Source organism: Triticum dicoccoides, chromosome 2B, assembly GCF_002162155.2.
Source record: "Triticum dicoccoides isolate Atlit2015 ecotype Zavitan chromosome 2B, WEW_v2.0, whole genome shotgun sequence".
NCBI classification, from domain to species: domain Eukaryota; kingdom Viridiplantae; phylum Streptophyta; class Magnoliopsida; order Poales; family Poaceae; genus Triticum; species Triticum dicoccoides.
In genome coordinates, this window is record NC_041383.1 from 148257689 (window position 1) to 148265140 (window position 7452).

Sequence of the window (7452 nt, forward strand, 5' to 3'; positions counted from 1 at the left end):
CATAATTTCGCAAGTGCTGGTTGAGCTTCCCATTAAGGGTAGGCAATACACTTGGAGCAATATGCAGACTGATCCTCTGCTTGAACAGATCGACTGGTTCTTTACCTCGACTAACTCGACGTCCAAGTATCCTAACACCACGGTGGGCCCCCTCCCTAAACCAGTTTATGATCATATACCGTGTGTGGTTTCGATCAAAACCTCAGTTCCTGAAAGTAAGGTGTTTAGGTTTGAAAATTTCTGGATCTCCCACCCAGGTTTCTTTGATCTGGTGCAGAGCTCTTGGGCCAAGTATTGCTACATGCCTAACTCTGCGGCAAGGTTATGTAAAAACTCAAAAACTTGAGGTAGGCCCTCAAGAAATGGAGTAAACAAATCTCTCGTTTGAATCTGTGCATTGACAATTCGAACTGGGTGCTGCTGGAGCTGGACAATTTAAGATAAAAGGCCTCTAACATTACGTGAAGAAAACTTCAGAGGGATTCTTAGAGAGCATTTGCACTCTCCTTGGGTATAAGAGAGAATACTAGAAGAAGAGATATATTGTGCGATGGTTCAAATGTGGTGGTGATAATACCAAATTCTTCCACTCTGCGGCTACAGAGAGATATCGCAAAAATTCTATTGCTTCTCTCAAACTCCAGGATGGATCTGTTGTCACTCACCATGCATGCAAAGCTAAGGAGCTCTTTGAAACCTATAGGGAGAGATTTGGCAGGAAAGCGTCGTATGAAATGAAGTTTGATCTAGATAGGATCATTAAAAAGGTTGATGGGTTGGAGGTGCTGACCCCTCCTTTCACGCATGAGGAGATTGACAAGGTGGTTCAGGAAATGCCCTCGGACAGAGCCCCAGGCCCCGATGGGTTCAATGGCTGCTTCCTGAAATCTTGCTGGCATATTATCAAAGAAGATTTTTACAAACTTTGTAAGGACTTCTATGATGGAACTTTAGATCTCCAAAGCCTCAACTCTGGATATATCACGCTGATCCCCAAAATCCTGTCACCCGAATCTGCAAATGATTATAGACCAATCACGTTGCTAAACTGCTACCTGAAGCTGATCACTAAGCTTCTTGCTAATCAGCTACAGAAAATTGTCCTAAAGATTATCCATAGGAACCAGTATGGGTTTCTCAAAGGGAGGTCCATCCAGGATTGCTTGGCCTGGGCATTCGAATATATCCACCAATGCTAGGCCTAAGGGAGAGATTGCTGCATTCTTAAACTTGAATTTGCAAATGCGTTTGACACTATCCAGCATGAGCCGATGATTGAGATCATGCGATGCATGGGTTTTGACGATAAGTGGTTGGGGTGGATTAACTATATCTTCTCCTCGGGGTGCTCTGCAGCGCTACTTAATGGCACCCCTAGGAAGCAGTTCGGGTGCTTATGTGGAGTTTGTCAAGGGGATCCACTGTCTCCGTTGATCTTCGTCCTTGCAGTAGACCTTTTGCAGTCGGTGATCAATGATGGTTGCCAGTCGGGGCTAATTCAGCTTCCTATACCCACGCCCCACAATGATCACCCCGTAATGCAGTACGCTGATGACAAGATTGTGGTCTTCCCGGCCTGCCCGCTTCAGGCGTAGGTGTTGCGGGATATATTGATGGATTATGCAACATCCGTGGGGCTCAGGATCAACTTTCACAAGTCCACTCTGGTGCCGATCAATTTGGTTCCAGGAGATGCTACGAGGATGGCTGCTGTTTTCAATTGTTCCATTGGCCAGATGCCATTCACGTATCTTGGTTTACCCATGGGCACCACACGCCCGTCTATTGAGGATTTGATGCCACTAGTCTCATCGGTACAGAGAAGAGTGCCGGCTGCTGCATCTCTATTGGATTATGGATCGAAGCTCACATTGCTGAACTCATTGGTCACCTCTCTCGCTATCTATGCTATGTGTTCCATGAAAATAAATCCCAAGATCATAGAGCACCTGGACAAACTACCCAGGTCCTGTCTCTGGGTGAGGAAGTCTGATGATGGGCACAAAAGCAGTTCTTTGGCAACTTGGAGTATGGTGTGTAGACCTAAAAACACAGGAGGTTTAGGAGTCATTGATCTCAAAGTGCAAAACCAGGGCCTGCTGCTGAAACAGCTTCACAAATTCTACAACAAGTCAGATGTGCCTTGGGTGACCTTTATCTGGGAGGCTTATTATGCTGACAAAATACCTCACGCAGTGAATCCTTGTGGATCATTTTGGTGGAGGGATCTCATGCAACACTACAAAAAAATACACTTCCGTGATGATACATGTTTGTCACAGTAGGTCGCGTTTTTGTTATGCATGTACATCCATGACGATTTTATGACAGAATCAAGATAGTCATACCTGTGCTGTCGTAGAAGTGTTCCATGACATTACCAAAATCATCATCACAGAAGTATCCACTTCCATGACAATAAATCGCACGTCATAGAAGTTCTTTCGTTAAGGGTGACCGACATGTGGCATCCACCGTAACGCAACACCGTTAAGCTATCGGGTCCGGTTTTGGATCCGATAACCCATTAACAGTCGGGACCAATGGGAAATTTCCACGTGTAAAATTCTGATTGGCCGGAGGGAACACCTGTCAGCTTGTCAGTGGGCCAGATGTCGCCCGTCCATTGGAGGAGACATGCCTATGATACGTCGACACGTGGCGGGGCCCAATAGAGGCCCATATAGGTTAAAAAGGTCGGCCCAGTCAAAGGCCCGTAGTACTTACTCAGGTACTAGTGGGCCAGCCCAATAATGACCTGTTTAATAAAGGCCCATTTACGTCCCGAAGCTAGATCTGGCCCGTTAATTGCTCGCCGAATATTTGGGCCCAATTACAGCCCGGTGACTTTCAGCCTGTTAGAGTCCTGATGTAGACATGGGCTCATTTCAGCCCGGTGTTACTTTCGGCTTGGGAATGGCCCGTGCCGCCCATGGGCCATATATGGTCCGACGGGACATCGGGCCCACTAACGGCTCGTGATAAAGGTGGAAACAGTTAAGCCCAACATGACTTTTGGCCTGTTAAAGACATGTCGTATAATTCGGCCCGTTGATGCCTGTACTAAGATTTCGGCCTTTTAAAGGCCCATGGTATTAGTGGGCCAACTAAGGCCCGAGATATGTTTCAGCCTGGTAATGGCCCGTGATATAACTGGGCCCAAAAAGGCCTGGTCTACATTTCAGCCTGCTGAAGGCCCGTCGACGACTAGTGAAAATTGAGGCCCAACATGCATTTCGGCCTGCTAAAGGCCCTAGGTTTCATCTGGGCCTTAACAGGCCAGTACAATATTCAGCATGTTAATGGCCCAACGCTACCTGGGCCAAACTAAGCGCTGGGTCCACAAAAGGCCCAACTAAAATATAGGCCGGTGTAAGTTGTGGGCCTGGCGCAAGGTGTGAAGGCCCCAATCATTCGGGCCCAAGAAATATGCAGGCCGGCCAGAGCGATGAAGGGGTTGATGAGTAAAAAGAATTCTTACTCTCCCATATAACTAGACTCCGAAAATAGTTTACTTCTAGACTCGACAACGGCCAAACTACGAAAAATCAAGGGGGGCTCCTATGGTCGATCGAGGCTCTGATACCAACTTGTCATGCCCAATATGCGACCCTATCCTAAAGAAACTCAAAGTTCCCACCAAGGATAGAAGCACATATTGGAGACGCTTTTGCAAGGTGGATATCATTACATCATACCATTACATAATAGTTGGGGATACATACAAGGGGCATACGATGCCACACGAATACAATAACATCATACATAAGAGCAACATCCGACTATGGATGAAACACAAACAGAAACTCAAACGACATTCACCCTGCTAGCCCAGGCTGCTGACAAGGAACCTATCCCCTGACTGACGAAGCATAAGAAGAACTCAAGACAAGCAAGCATCGCTCTCACGTCGTGATCATCGCATAACCTGCACCTGCAACTGTAGTTGTAGTAATCTGTGAGCCACAAGGACTCAACAATCCCATTACCATGGGTATCAAGACTAGCAACGCTTAAAGGGTATGGAATGGATAAGTGGTGAGGTTGCAGCACCGACTAAGCATATTATGGTGGCTAAATTACGAATACAAGAATAAGATGAGAAGCTACGCAAACGGTCGCAAACTAGTAACGATCAAAAAGTGGTCCTGCAACTACTTACATCCAAACATAACCCAAACCGTGTTTACTTCCCGGACTCCGCCGAAAAGATACTATCATGGCTACACATGCGGTTGATGCATTTTAGTTAAGTCAAGTGTCAAGTTCTCTACAACCGGATATTAACAAATTCCCATCTGCCACATAACCGCGGGCACGGCTCTTGAAAGTTTATACCCTGTAGGGGTGTCCCAACTTAGCCCATTATAAGCTCTCACGACCAACGAAGGATATTCCTTCTCCCGGGAAGACTCAGTCTCGGAATCCCAATTATAAGACATTTTGGCAATGGTAAAACATGACCAGCAAGACCGCCTGACTGTGCCGAAAAATCCCGATAGGAGCTGCACATATCTCGTTCTCGGGGCACAACGAATAGGTCTGCATACGAGTAAAACCAGACCTCAAGTTGCCCCGCCGGTGGCCCTGCAGTTTGCCCGGGGCGGACCAACACTTAGAGAAGCACTGATCTGGGGGAGGGGTTTAAATAAAGATGACCCTCAGGTTAATTACTCCCAAGGGAAAGGTTATAGGTTGTTAGGCAAATGTAAAACCAAGGTTGAGACTTGCTGGAGGACTTCTATTCAAAGCAAACTGTCAAGGGGTTCCCATAAACCCAGCCGCATAAGGAATGCAAAATCAAGGAACATAACACCGGTTTGACAGAAACTAAGGCGGCAAGACTGGAACAAAACACCAGGCATAAGGCTGAGCCTTCCACCCTTTACCAAGTATATAGATGCATCCATTAAAAATAAGAGATATTGTGATATCCCAAAATAATCATGTTCCAACATGGAGCAATGTTCAACTTCCCCTGCAACTAACAACGCTATAAGAGGGGCTGATCGAAGCAGTAACATAGACAAACAACTGTTTGCTAGGAAGGGTGAAAAGGTTGGATGCTGACATGGAAATTTGGGAGGCTTGATAAACAAGTGATAGGTAGCACAGCATAGCGATAGAACGAAGCAACTAGCATAGCAATGATAGTAGTGAGATCCAGGGTAACGGTCATCTTGCCTGAAATCCCGCTAGGAAGAAGAACGAGTCCATGAAGAAGACGAACGAGTGAAGACGAACCAAGCATAGTCGAACGAATCCTCACGATCGCAATGAAACGGGAACTATCGAGAAGAAGCACAACCGGAAAGGAGCAAACAACATGGTAAGCACACAACACATAAACATGGCATGATGCTCAACCAAGTATGATGCATGACAAGGCTATATGATGCTACTCCTGGCAAGAGATGATGCATACAAGAGCAACACATCAAAGCAAGTTTAAATGAGGTCGGAACAACATATAACAAATCCGGTAAGTCCTCCTATGCAAATTTCGAAATTGGTCCAGATCTGAATTAACCTTAGCTTCAATTTGTTAAACAGCAAGTTGAGTGCACCAAGATTATCTACATGAAATTCTAGTCAAGTTACATATAAAGTTCACTTAATTCGGAGCCACGGCCTAGAAGATATGAGCAAAACAAGTTAAACATGTCATTGATGCAAAATGCGTTCAAACAACAAGCAAACACTCTCAAAACATGTATGCAACATGATAATATGAATCTACATGCAATTCTAAGCAAGTTTCATATAGAGCATGCTCAAAACGGAGCAACGGTGCAACACATACACTCCAAACAAGTTAAAAGGACAAACTGACCAAAACAGCAAGTAGGCATTTTGCAATCATTAAAACAACATGCTACAAGAATCATATGAGCACAAACTTGACATGCACTTCATTTAAAGATAACATACTTCAAATATCATTAAGGTTCATGTTCATATGCATCAAGATTAAACCAATATGATCAATGCAAAAAGCAACTTTATAACACAGGAGCATATGCATGAGCAGAGTTAATATGATGGCAACTTGAGAGCAAGAAAGAGACAAGCTACAGCAAGTAAACATAGCAAGTACACAAAACAAAGAGAAAATAAGATCATGGCATCATATACATATGGCTCATGATTAGTGGGAACCAACATCACAAGATGGAATGTTAAAACAGTTTCATAAAGTACAAAACAACAATATTATGATAGCATGTTTGCAAGCATGGAACAGAGCCATATGATGTCCAAAATTAACAAACATGAAATGCTAACAGAGTAATCATAGCATAATTAAAATCATTAAATTGGAGCATCTCCAAAACAGGCATAGATTAATTATTATCAAGCTCACAACAAGGCATCATGAAGTCAACAGATATCTAGAACAGAAGGTAGGCATGTTCATGGAAATGAAAACATATGCTACAGGACATATATAAGGCATAAAAAGGAATGGCATGATAGATCATGATATGGACAACAAAACATTTCAACTAAGCATCTCCAGATTATGCATGGATTAATTGGTAGCATCAAGCAAACATGGCATCATGATATTACAGATTCAGCATTGACAGAACATTAACATCAAGTAGCCGACTTCACAAGCTTGATGCACTCACTACATGGCATAACAAAATACATGGATTTCACCCGTGTAAAAATGGCATGATTATTCTCTTAAAACATGTAGACATGACCCTCAATAGAAAATCGCACAAAAAGATATTAAAATGACAAATAGGCAAGCAACAACAGTTTTCAACAGTTAACAACAACATGCACTTTTGCAACAGGGATTAAGATGTCAAAATGCACCCTAATGTGAATGCAAAGCACACCAACATGTAGAGCATGAATATCAGAACATGTGCATATCAAGATCATCATCATAGGATCAAGAGGGACAAAGTTACACCACTCACAAGATGCATATATGATGTTAACAATCAGTAGATTACAACAGTTTATATCACTTAGCAGTTTTGCAAAGAATATTAAGGCGTAAATATGAACAGGAACCTGAATGTAAACTACCCATCATGAAGATCATCACGAGATGAACATTTTGACATATTATACACCGCCAACGGATAGGCATGCACAAAGTTATAGCCACACAAACATGCATACATGCTGATAAAATTCCAGGACAGCAAAATCACAGACACACGACATCGGGCATTGGAGCTAAAAAGTACCCAGGGCGAGGGGTAGAGGGCCGGCCGGGGCTCACCTTGCTGGGCCTGGCCCAGGTCGGTGGAGAGGCGGTCCAACGCGGCCAGGCCGGCTTGCGGCTGGGCCTCGCGTGGGATGGGGCCACGGAGACACGTGCGGCGGCAGCGCAGTCAACGGCAACGGGCGCTGCGCTCGTCCACCTTCCATGACAGAAGAATACCGGTGGCAGGGGGCCTCTCTAGCAACGGCGGCAAGCACGGA